The sequence below is a fragment of the Micromys minutus genome, assembly GCF_963924665.1.
Source record: "Micromys minutus genome assembly, chromosome: 1".
NCBI lineage: Eukaryota > Metazoa > Chordata > Mammalia > Rodentia > Muridae > Micromys > Micromys minutus.
In genome coordinates, this window is record NC_137969.1 from 49,044,788 (window position 1) to 49,058,354 (window position 13,567).

The window sequence follows — 13,567 nt, forward strand, 5'->3', positions numbered from 1 at the left end:
TGTGAACATGTTACATCAGTTTATTATAATATTTCTAGGGATGGTTAGAGTTTATTGTTGATATCAACTACATTTTATTTTATTCTTTTAGGATAAAAATAAACTAACACCATTTTGGTCATTGAAAATTCTACCAGTGACACATTTTCACTTTTCTCTATTAAGTTTCTCAGGTACATTTACTCACTCCTTAATGGCTACTCTTGGTAGTCCATGACTACATCTGTTTTTAAGCACTCCACGCTATCTCCTGGCTCTCTATGACCCAGGCAGTCACTTTCTTGCTAGTTCTGGCACCGCAGAGCCATATTGAACTTGCACTAATTTATCTCAGTGGCTCCATGCTGGCCCCCAGGATACTCCCTGACCTGGATGGTCCACAATCCATTCTAGCATAGCACCTCATTATGCTGCACCTACTCACAATTCCCTTGGTGGGTTGTTACCACACCAGGTCCACACATCCAAATTCCATGGAGGACACTTCCCAATTTCATGGCAGGCTTGGTGCGTCCTGCCACAGCAACTTCTCTTGAACTCAATTAAGTTGCCACATGAAAGAAAAACACCACACCATAACCTCTGATCCAATTGATATAATTTTCCCATTTAGACAGCACAAAATCCTGTACACACATATCCCTTATAAAATATTTATAACAACCTGTATCTATGTACAGAGAAAAATATAATCTGCCGCCATGTTGCCTCCAGCTCCTTCTCCTCGCTCTGGCTCCTTCTCTCTTTCTAAAACTGTGTTCTCGTCCATCCTTCCTTCTCATCCCATGATAGGCTTGGTTTTATTTTGTACCTATCTTCCTGCATAAAGACATCATCTTACAGGAAGACACATATCTAATCTTAGCCACAACTTCTGATGGCAGCTTATACAAAGAACATGGAAGGAGAAAATATTTTCTCTTTGCTTGCCACTCATTTTCACAGGCAAATCTGTTCCTTCGGTGGCATTAGAGGCTATTTCTTTGAGTCTTCACTCATAGACTGAAACCAGCTGGGACAAAGCCTTCTGTACTGAACAACTACTAGATTTTGGGACATTCCTTAATCTCTATTCATCCTGCCAGTTTTGTTTATCTGGAGAACTCTAATACATTCCTAGAAACTTTAATTATGGGATGTAAAATTACAGCACAAACTTTTTTTTTTAATTTTCACTTAATGTCAGGTTCTCCGTAACATCCAGTATGCGTTTCTGTCTCCTAAGATTCAGAAACTTTGTTAGTTTGGAGACATAAACTTTGATATCAGAACTACAGTCCTATTTCTCTTAACTGTTACCACAGCCTATCCATTTTCTGGTTGGACGTGAGTTTTCATTTCTTACATGACATCTGTATGTTAAGAACTGTTAGCAATCATTGGCCCATTCCTATGCTTTTATAACACACTGACTTCAGATTTGAGACAATGGAGGTCCTAAGTTTTGAACTAGACACTCATTTTCTAAGGTCTTCTAGATATACTGATAATATTCTTGGTACAAATTCCTGTTCATTTCCTTACATTAATCCTCTTTGACTTAGGTTTGCTCTATGTATCATAAGACTCTGATCTGTTACTTTGCCAAAGACCCTACATGTCTTAACTTCATCTTCATTCACTAATAGAAGGAACATAAAAGTCCTCTCTGATAACAATTGTTTCTTTTTAAAAATTTTCATGTTTTATATAATTTATTCTAAATTAAATAATTAATTTCAGAATGTGGAGACTGGTTTATAGCTGTAGAGGTTCTTCGGATTATGAGGATTCATATAACTTTTTCCTCCCCAATCACAGAACACCTTTCCATTCACTATGTTTTTGTGATTTAATTTCTTCCTGAAGTTTACTGTGTGTGATTTTTTTTCTCCTACATACCTCTCAGGATTTTGTAAAGATAGAAGGTTTATATTATCATAACCATCCTCAGTTCCCTCACATCTAACATTGGAGATCTGTAATAATACATGATCTCTTGATTCAGAGACTGCCAAATACAATGGATACTTCCCTTCATAGTCTACAAAAAATTTAAACAAATAACCCACTTAACTAATTCTCTCTCTCTCTCTCTCTCTCTCTCTCTCTCTCTCTCTCTCTCTCTCTCTCTCTCTCTCCCCAAGAGAGAGTTCAACTTACTATTTAGCTGAGGCAGACCTTGACCTTGAGGTCCTTGAAAGCTATCTCACAGCCTTCAGCAAGTACCGGGATCTAAAGGTTGTGACATCAGGCTTGCTAAAAATATTTATTTTAATTTAATGTAATAGCTTTTAATTTTTGCTATTTCTTTTTCTTGTGATGTGTACATGCGAAGTAAAAGGAGATAAAAACTATAATTGTAATCTACAAGTCCTCCACCAAATATCCAAACAACCTCTACATGAACTGTCTTCATTTCTCTCATATCATGTACATAGTATCAAAAGACATATACCTCAAAAGAATTAATCTTGCTTTCAAAGTCTAGATGTTATTGTAAGTAAAATATTTTTACCTAAAACAAATTCTTTAGCAAGAAGCAAATTCTTTAACAAGAGTCTATTTTCCCAAGTATTTTTTGTGCTTTACCTTTTAAAAGACCTAATTTTCTAAGTTGTACATCTTTAAATTATCATCTAAGAATAAAATACATTTAGGGTTGAGGGTCTCTGTTCTATAGGATGGAGTTCATGAAAGTTGTCAAGAATAAGGCCTACTTTAAAAGATACCAAGTGAGATTTAGAAGGCAGCAAGAGGGTAAAACTGACTATTATGCATGGAAAAGATTGGTAATCCAGGACAAAAAAAGTACAACACACCCATATACAGGATGATAGTTCATATAACTAACAGAGATATCATCTGGCAGATTGCATATGCCTGAATAGAAGGGGATATGATCGTCTGCGCAGCATGTGCACATGAACTTCCAAAATACGGTGTGAAAGTCGGCCTGACAGACTATGCCGCAGCCTATGGCACTGGCCTGCTGCTGGCCCACAGGACAGGTTTGGCACAGACAAGACCTATGAAGGCCAAGTGGAGGTGACTAGAGACGAACACAATGTGGAAAGCATTGACGGCTAGCCTGGTGCTTTCAGTTGCTATTTGGATGCAGGTCTTGCCTGAACTACAACTGGCAATAAAGCTTTTTGGGGCCCTGAAGGGAGCTGTGGATGGAGACCTGTCTATCCCTCATAGCACCAAACGATTCCCTGGGTATGAATCTGACAGCAGGGAGTTCCATGCAGAGGTACATTGGAAGCACATCATGGGTCAGACTGTGGCAGACTACATGTGCTACCTAATGGAGGAAGATGTAGATTCGTAGAAGAAACAGTTCTCTCAGTACACGAAGAACAACACAGCTCCAGACATGATGGAGGACATGTATAAGAAAGCTCATGCTGCTATCGAGAGATTGCAGCCTGTGAGAACAAGCTCAAGAGAGAAGTGAAGAAGAGGTGGAACTGTCCCAAATGTCTCCTGCCCAGAAGAAAGACCAGTTGCTCAAAAGAAGGCAAGATTCCTCAGAGTTCAGGAACGGGCTACTGAAAGCTGAAACAGTTTCTATGAAGATATTTTCATAAAGACAATAAACATATTGAACAAGCCAAAAAAAGAAGAAGAGGAAGAGGGGAAGGGGGAGGGGGAAAGGGAAGGGGAAGGGAAAGGGGAAGGGGAAGAGGAAGAAGAAGAAGAAGAAGAAGAAGAAGAAGAAGAAGAAGAAGAAGAAGAAGAAGAAAAAGAATTCAGTGTCTGTAATGTTCTCTCTCCTCCAATATGTTCCTTAATTTATATCATAATATGTGCCATAATTAAAGAGGCCTCCCTTCATTGTCCTTGTCTTACATTTTATGAAGACTTAACACATTCCTTTAAGTCAAACAAATTTATTCAGTTTCAAAAGGCCTGAAAAGTCAGCAAATCTTTCTCATCAGATCAGAGTGCAGCTGGTTGACTAGTCTCACTGTTTTTGCATTAAAATATTGTATGACCTAGGCTACAGCACATGTTATTTTTTTGTGTGTGTCCCTGCATTGGGTTTCCTGTAAATATCAGATGTTCTTTCACAGACTTGGTGATCTTAATAACAAAAGCCTGGCACCAGTGCTCTGGCCTTAGTTGTCAATCTAATGAAAATGGCACCACTGTAGACATCACCGATAACAGATTGCTCCACTTAGTTGCCAATATTATCAATCACATATTTAGCTGTTATGCTAAAAATTAGCTTGTCATGTGCACATCACTTGCCATATTCTCTCTGGCTAACTATAAACTCAAAGTGTTCTTCCACAAGGGGTACGAATCCACAGAGCAAAGAAACCTGTGCTCAAAAGTAGATAAAAAGAATATTATAAAATGTGGCCTGGAAGCATAGCACTACCTCCTAGGGCTCAAGATCCTCCTCACCAAGTTCCAAGAAGATTAAATGAAATGATACACACAAACTACTTTCCCCAGCACTTGGCACACACTAAGAAAAAGATTCTAGTAGTTGATGATGATTTTCCAAGATTGCAAAAGCTTATCTTTTAGTTATCAGACACATGGGACACATCCAGTGTTCTCTTTCATTCTTTTTCATGTTTCTACTCTGTATTCAAGGTCCCCTCAGTAAAGCTGTAGTTGCATTCCTCTAAAAAGTCTCATTAGGGGCACCCAGAGTGCCTGAAATGGAAGCTACATTCTTCTAGTGCCTCTCACACGCATTGAAGCTTCCGATTGGTCTTGTTTGAAATGGATTTGCAGGCACTGCCTTTACTCCATACTAAGCATAGGAGAGAAAAATGGCCAGTGTCTCTGGGGAATAATTAACAAAAGACAGTTTGTTTCATCTTCATGATAAAATACAGCATCCCTACTAAAAGGCAAATTCATCATTCCCCAAAGTTAAATAGAATGGCACTTTAAAAGTAATTCCAGCTGATTAAATTTAGGATTCCAGAAAAAAAAATAATTCATGAATATACTCTGAATCTTTCATTTGATTTTAAAATGTATAAATGTTCATTTAACTTTGAGCCCTTGCCTCTCAGTGTTCTATTCTGAGCTAGTCAAACAAGTGGTAGCAGGCATGCTGGGCTCAATAATACTGCCTCTTGTATTTAAATACTCTATTTCACTTGGATTGCAAATTAAAGACAGTCTCCTGAACACTGACATATTTCCAATGCCTGACTTCACAACTCGTGTTGATTTTCCTCCACTGTTTTGCCTCTGTGTGTGTCAACTTTGGCCTCCTTTTCTTGCTCCCCTAAGGCACTGCTGTCTCTTTGAAGCCATTGTCAGTTTGATATGAAAAAAAAAAAGTACATTAAACCTCGTGACTAATTATACAGTTGGAAATTCTGAATCTCAAATATAAAGTACCTATGCTTGGAAACTGTAACATAAGCTTCTGACTGTGCATAAATCCCTCCATCAGACTGTTCCCAGACTTGGGCTAGAAGAATCCCAGAGCTGGGGATGAGGCAGAGTGTCTGGTGCCTGCATAGCAGGTGAAAGGCATGTTGAATCCCCAGCACCAGACCAAAGGAGGGGGAGGGGGAAGAACAGTTTCTTATCTGTTAAGTTACTGGCGCTCACACATTCTGTGCCTAGTAGAGAGTTGACAGAACAAGAAACACCATACTTTCCTCTAAAGTAGTGTGTACTGGCTTATCAAATCTACTTCAATTAAATAACACCCAGTAGAAGGAGGTTTTGTCTGTCTGTTCATTTGGTTGTTGTTGTTGCTTTTTAATATACAGGGGAGTTGACGTGGCAGGAAGGGGTCCTGGAGAAGAAGGTAGAGGCAGAGAAAGGAGGGTAGAGAAGGGCAGAGAGAGAGGAGAGAGGAAGAGAGAAAGAGGGGAAGAGGCCTGCTGATGACGCATGGGAAAGACAGGGGAGCCAGACAAAGTAGATAGAGGGGGATAGAGGGGGGGGAGGGAGGGAGGGAGGGAGGGAGGGGGAGAGAGAGAGAAAGAGAGAGAGAGAGAGAGAGAGAGAGAGAGAGAGAGAGAGAGAGAGAGAGAGAGAACTGTTTTATTATAAACATGGAAGTGGTTAGATTCAGTAGAGTGTCCATTTTTTTTAAAGCCACTCAGCAGAGGAGACTTTCCCCATTAAGTCCTATAATCTATGGTTAAGTACGTGATATATTATATCTTAAAAGTATATTTGGAAATATAAACATATGCTACTCTTACCCCACACTTTCTAAAATATACAATACTGTCTCTAAATATGAAATCACAATGTCTTACACATAGATATTGAACCAAAAATAAAGAAACCCAACAAAATTTTTTTTCCTAAAACTTTTCTATATTTTCTTTTTTTTACATAAAAAAAATCATTTATTTGGGGCCCAGTGAGATGGTTCAGAGGATAAGAACACTGGCTTTTCTTCCAAAGGACCTGGGTTCTATCCCCAGCATCCTGACTGTTCACAACTGTCTGTAATTCCAATTCCAGGGGATCTCATACACTCATCCCAACATATGTACAGGGAAAACACTAACACACATAAAATAAAAACGATTTTTTAAAAAATATCTTTCGGTGACTGTGACCTGCAAGGCCGTTATTTCTGCACCCTGAGCGTGCAGGTTAGGATGGCACAATGTGGCGTGGGGTGAGAATGGCTAGTCACACATGCGAAGGTCTGAAAAGTCAGTGGATATGTGAATAACTAACCGACATAATCACTTTGCTCCCACTGTATGGCCATGACTGGCAAGTCTTGGTTCTTTCCTGCTTGTGTCCACTTCACGAAGGTTTCCGGTCAGCTGCTCCCAGCACCGGACCTTCTTGGTTCCGATGCTGCGAGTCTAAGTCTCGGCTGGCTAGCAGCTGGGGCCTTTCCTGTGAGACCAAGCCTCCTCTTCCTCACAGTACTGTACATGTCACATGGCTATCACATGCACTGGGGAACCGCAGGACACCACATGCCAGGGCTCCAGGACGGCCAGCAATAATCGGTTCTGGCAAACAACCCGATGCGAGTCAAGCATGCTTCTGAATGGGAAGAGGTGCGTTAAAAGTCATAACCCTTGCTCCCCTCAGAACTGGTCCCAGTACCTGAATAGAATAGGTTGGATTAAGGTCTGCACAAAGCCAAAGCGTGGAATTTAATTGCCTTTGTTGGCTCATGCCATCTCTTTAATTAATGTCACTTTCCCTGGTTTAATATCAGAGCGAGTGACAGGAGAGCTCTGCGTGGATTGTGTTTTCAGAGGACTGTGGCAGGCACGCTCTCCCGCAGTCTGACAGAGGGCCGCGCCAGCCTCACTTGGCAGTCACCGTGCACCAGCTTTAGTTTGAGGGGTTTAATTTGTGGCAGTTATATGTTTTGAATACGTTGAAGTATTCACAACGGTTTCATGGAATCTGTTCCATAGATAAAGTTTACACAGTGGAAAAGCTGAAGCAAGGGTTATAATGTGATTAGCGAAGCTGCTCGAGGCCACAGCTGGCCTCGAAGGCATGCCTATAAATTTAAGAGTACTTAGGAGACAGGACTTAAATGATCACAAGCACGAGGTCCTCTCCTCCCGGTGTGGGCGCAGTTCTGTGGTGGGTGTGAGACAATCATAAGGAATATGACGTTTAAAACTCAATTTTATGCAAAATCCATTATTCAAGAAGCAAAGTTTATATACATGATAGACATGCTAGGAAGCGAAAGTAAGAATAGGAAGTTTAGTTACTTATGTATTAAGTTGGTCCTAACATTTCTGTAACCTAAGTTGTTATTGATAAAAAGAACAAAAATCAGAAAGAGTCTGCAGTGAGGGGAAAGGACTCAACTTTTCTTTTGGCTTGTTAAAGATGTTCCCGTTTCAGGCTGGATGGCTCTGAAGGTTTTGATTCTGAGTTTTCCCTTCATCCCTTCCTCTGCGCACTCCTGTGAAGCACCATCAGCTTGGGCTGGAACAGCTACCGCCAGAGTTCTTCTAAACTTCGCCTGCCCTTTCTAAATTTAGGGTTCTTTACTGCAGCGGGCTGAAGATGTGGCTTTGATTGCACCTGGCTCCGCTGGAGAACAGAAATATTCATCTTTACTGAGTGCATGCTGCTTAAGTGCTAGAGGGACTTGGAGGGGAGTCACTGTCCTCGGAAACTTCATTACAATACTTTCTCTTCCCCACATGAACTAGCAATTCTCATTCACCAAAGACAGAATTTCGCCTCACACCACCACAGGAGTTCCTGTTTGACTTTCAAAATTAATCAACCTCTAAGCTGGAGTAGAAATGGCATGTCCTTTAACCTTAAGCACAAAAAGCTCTCAACAGACTGCAGATTTTATATCCCTGGATGGGAGTTTGGGCCCCTGATACTTAAACTTGATTCACATACTGGGTTTCTGGCATGCCTCTGCCCATACCCATCTGCTAGTCTGGCTCAGTGCCCATTCAGAAGGTGTGATGCCAGTTTCAATAGGGCATAGGTGCCAATCAAAGATGGGTTTGGAGGGGCAGCATGCAGAATGCAGTGAAAGTCAGTTCTTCTGCCAGGAGATCCTCCTGTTATCGTCCAGTGCCAATGAAGGGCCACATGCTTCACTGACTGGGATCACACTGCATCTGTAGATGCTTCTGGCCTTCAGTGGATGTCTTTCTACAACATCATTTCCCTAGACTGGAGATGCTAAGGTAATGCTTGGCTTACCGGGCTGTCTTTGTGAAGAAACCACGCACAGATGTAAGAACTGTCCTGAAACCTGCTGAGTTTTCCATCTTTTCTCCTACAGTGGCCTTTGACATGGAGTACACAGTACTCAGGAAAAGCAGTCATGTAAGAGAGATGTAAGAGGCAAACCCTCAGAAGCATAAGGACAATCCCAAGCATGGAAGCCCTGTAAACTTCACAAGCACCTTTGCATCATTAAATGTGAGAATTGTCCTGATCCTAGCAGCTAGTTTCTAGTGAAGTCTCACTCCAAGTTTTAAAGTTTCTCAAAAACTTTTTTTTTAATTTGTTTGATATACATGGATCCCCCTGGGTTTTAAAGAAAAAAAAAAATGTTCCTCATACTGTTTATTCTTCTCCTCCCATCTCCACAGAAGCAGAACCTGAAACACTTCAGAAGCAAAAGTCCGTCCATATTTCATGAGGATGCCAGAAGCTCTTGAACTCAGAGAATTCTTTTATTGTGTGGCAGTAGAGGTGAACTCATTTCATAAAGAAGAAACTTCCCCACAGCAGTGCGTTTCAAACTGAGAGAGAGAGAAAGAGAGAGAGAGAGAGAGAGAGAGAGAGAGAGAGAGAGAGAGAACCTTGACCAGTGCTAAGAGCAGTAAGGCAGATACAGTGCAGCAGAAGGGACAAAATACATAAATGTAGACCAGAAACAGGGAGCTAGTTAATTGCTCCACGATGCAAGATCTGATAGTTAACACTGTTGAAAATGAAGATGAGCAATATAAAATGGGTTGATTTAAAGTCAGGTATATTTTTTAAAAATAAAATACAAGTGAGGGCTAAGCCTTGAAAGAATTCCCACCCCCTTCTTTTTCATAAACAGAACACAAACTTTCTTAATTACTTAGATTTCTTGTCTGAGAGGATAATGAACAGCACTGTCTGGTACAAACTCAAGGCAAACATCCTATCAAAGACACTTACAAAGTAATATCTTCTAGAGATTTTTACATATCTCTTTATCAAACATATCTAACAAATACATAAAAACAGGCAAACTCTTTCAACGTTATATCTCTTACCTACACCTGCACTGGGAACTAGATTATTGTATAAACAATATATACTGCTATTATAATCTCTAAAACATTATCCTTCTCTATTATTGTCATTTTCATAAGACTGCCTTTTATGCAAAATTAACATTTAAAATTGCTACTAGTGTCATGACTGGACTCTCCTGCATGTAACTGTGCATACCTTAAAAAAATAAATCAATTGCAACAAAGTAAATAATAAAATAAAAATCAACCAGTCTTCTATACATGTATAAGTAGAAAGAGTTCCTCACTAGTAAATCAGTTAAATTTGATAACTTCCAAAATTCACCCCTCCTCAAAAGTATCTTCTGTTTCTGAAGCACCAATTCAGGATAAAGTAAAAGCAATAAGGAAAATCTCCAAAATGTAAATCAACCCACTTAACCATGAATAATGGTCCTTAAGATTAAATCACTATTACCGATTTTAGTTATAAGAGACAATAATATCAATTTATTGTCAATATGTCAATAAAGCACGGGTATATTCTTTTAAAAGTGATACTTGGGGAATGGGGGGGCGTCAACTGATTCACGGGGGTCACCTAAGACCACCAGAAAACAGATTGTTACGATTTATAACAGTAGCAAAATTATAGTTATAACAGCACAAAGTAGATAACTTTATGATTGGAGGTCAGCACAACATGACGAACTGTACCACTGTTCGGAGGATGGCACAAGGGTTACCTTACACGCGTCTCTGTGTCGAAAAGGACTCCTCTGTGACTGGGTGATGGGTATCATCTACAGTTACAACAAAGAAGGCAGCAAACACTGTGGGTCGAGTCCCACAGGCTCAGCCTCTGCCCCTCCAGCAATGAACCATTTTAAAGGAATGTAATGGACATTTATCCCAGAGCTTTTCTTTTCTGCATTTTCATTCATTTTTGGACCCCAATTTTGTTTATATCTGAAGCAAATAGGTAGCAGTCTTAATGGAAATGTTCACCATGCCCTGTGCCGCTATAGAAATTGTTAAAGGGAACAGACACAGAGTGGTAGAAAGAAACATACAGGCACCTGTGAACAGTCTCTGTGGTCTTAGTTTTACAGCACTAGGAGCTAAATCCACCACAATTCAAGGCAGAGAAAACAGAAAATCTTCCAATGAAGGTCTCCCCCTGGTGCATCATAGCACCAGATATTTAGAATGTAAAATTCTAAATAAATTCTACTTGTCAAGTGCTCCCTAGGTTCCAAAATCTTTAACAAAAACATCTTATCTAATCCTCACAATTATTATTACAGTTACAAAGTCTAGAAACAAAACTTGCAGAGGATTAGTAAGGTGGTGGCCACTTAGTCTCTCAGTGACTTAGTGGCAAGTCAGGATTCCCCCAGCTCTGGAGCTTTTGTTCCTGTTCCGCAGGTCTCCCCTGGGTGAGGGCTTCCATGTTTTATGAAGCATTAAAGGGAACTCAAGCCTTCAGTTCTCATTCCCTGGAGTTTTAGAAACTTTTTTTTGCTCATTTGGTACTAAAATGAGAGCAACTTTCCCACTCCCTAACCAGTCTCCTTTCCTCCCACTTTCATGCACAAAGAGAGAGTGCAGACTTTGTTCTAGTATTCAGACTTTTCCTTCTTATGACTATTGCTATGAGTGCTACAGGCACATTATCTCTCCAAATCAAGAGTAAACACAGACTTCTCTGCCCCTTCCCCTTTGCTCCAAGTTGCTGATTACCAACAGACCCAGGCTATTGATCTCAAAGCTAGAGGACAATTGTACATGCACAATGAGCCAGCCAGAGCAGCTTCTTTTCAGCCTTAGGCCACAAATGCTGATAAAGTGTCTGCCAAAGCCATGTTATCTAGTAAGAATGTCTGAAAAGAATCACTGGATGTGCTTATTTTTAAAAAGCTTGAATGTAAGTGCTTTGTGGTGTATATGCAGGCCATGAAGAGAACTTGATAAACACCAGAACTGGAGGGCTTCTCAAGGAGCTGGTTACTGGTAAAATGATCAGTGAAAACTAACACTAGTAAACTTAAGCTGATTCTGTGATTAGCTGCCCCCCATGGATAGAACAATAAAGCACGACCATACTCTTCTGAACAATGAAGCCTTTTTTTTCTTTCTCTCTGAAAATAACTGTTTCTAAGAGTCCTTGTCCGATGAGGAACACTCGCTAATCCACACCTTTCCAGGACACAGTTTCTGAAATTCAGATAGTGGGAGGGCATATCACCCAACATGCTGAAAAACACACTGTAAAACCCATTTTATTTGGGCAATAACAATCAGAAAACAAACATTCAAAGCCATGTACTTGCATTTCAGACTAAAAGAACATTCTGCATTTGAAAAGGGATGTCCATTACTTCAACACACAGTGAGTATTCCTTTATGACCAGAGCCAAACAAGTAGTGCATGTGTGTACACAGAGATTTAAAAATCCTGTATATAATGGTGATACTTAATCTCCAGCTTATACCAGAACTCAAATAAACTCAAATAAATATTTACATTGTGAGAACTGAAAAGGAATAAGACCTTTATAGTCAAAGCTCTTCTCTAGTTCTTTGAAATTACCCAAGTAATGCAAAAGTTAGAAAAGCAAATGTGCGGTAGGCTGTAGATCCAAGGTCACAGTCACATTAGCAGGAAGTGTTTCAAGTCTTTTTCTGACCTATAGTCACAACAGTGTACCAGAGCTCTTACCTCACTGCTAAGGAAGGAGCTCAGTAACCCAAGTCAGACAGCACTGGGTAATTCCACTCCCCTGAACTCCAGGCCCTCGCTAGACACATGGCTGCCTTTCCTACCAGCCAGGCGTGACATTGGGCTTGTCACACTTGATTTTTGAAGACTTACTTTCACTCAGATGTAAAGCATTTCACTACTTTTATATGAACACACTAAAATGTATTCTTTTGGATATATTCAATTGCATAGTCCCTATTATTAAAATGAATTTCATCTGTTTCTCTTAATTGTTTAAATGTGGTTCTTCGAAAATTTCAAATTACATAGGTGAGTCCCGTTATGTTTCTATTGCAAAGTTGCCTGTCTGTGGAACTCAATTCAAGTTTATAGGGTTCTGTGTTGTGAATCAGGAGCCATAGCTCCCAAAGGCTCTTTAAACTGGGAAGCTGCTCTTGTACTCAGCCCATAAAATGTTTTTATCCTGATCTTGTTTTTACAGTTTTATTTGACACAAGTAATAAGTAGGCAGTTGCTTATTTACTGAATTTCTTTCATTCACTAAAAACTGTACAAGGTATGGTAGTTTACACCTATAGTCCCAGTCCAAGAGGAGTAGGAACAAGAGGATCAGGAGTTCAAGGATAGCCTGGGCTATTAAAGACTGTCTCAAAATAAAGAAACACAAGAGGCAAAACATCAGTATTAATATCTTAATCATTCATGAGTCAGAAATATGCTTGTTTGACAAGGAGCCCAGAATTCCCCACAAAGACACCCTATTTTATGTTTTGATATTTTGAAGATGTGTTTGGTCTGGTATTATGGAAGGGTATCTTTTGGATTTTTTTCCCATTGTTTTATTTTGGGAGGGGTCCCCCTGGGTGGATGGGTGGGTGGGTGGGTTGGTTGTTTGTTTTGAGATCAGATATTACTAAATAGACTTAACTGACCTAGAACTTATGACATAGACCAATCTTTCAAATGAGATTACAAGAATAAGACAGCATGCCCAAGTCCCAAAGATATCTACTACAGAAACAGATGTAGGGTTCTATGATATGTGTGTGTGTGTGTGTGTGTGTGTGTGTGTGTTGTGTGTGTATATGTATATACATGGGAATCTTATGTTGTATTTTTTTGTATAAGGTGAGGGGTGCTGAATATCATGTTATCCAAAATCTTTCCTGAAGTAAACTCC

General features: G+C 39.9%; 1 protein-coding gene and 1 pseudogene across 2 annotated transcripts in view; one reads left to right on the top strand and one right to left on the bottom strand.

Moving 5' to 3' along the window:
* VRK2 (VRK serine/threonine kinase 2) overlaps positions 1 to 13,567 on the bottom strand; it is a gene marked incomplete at its 3' end in the record, with an annotated part of 121,582 nt that overhangs the window by 104,844 nt on the left and 3,171 nt on the right. The window lies entirely within an intron of this gene.
* LOC308437238 (large ribosomal subunit protein uL18-like) lies at positions 2,664 to 3,544 on the top strand (annotated as a pseudogene). Its single transcript has one exon. The product of its transcript is annotated as a large ribosomal subunit protein uL18-like (transcript).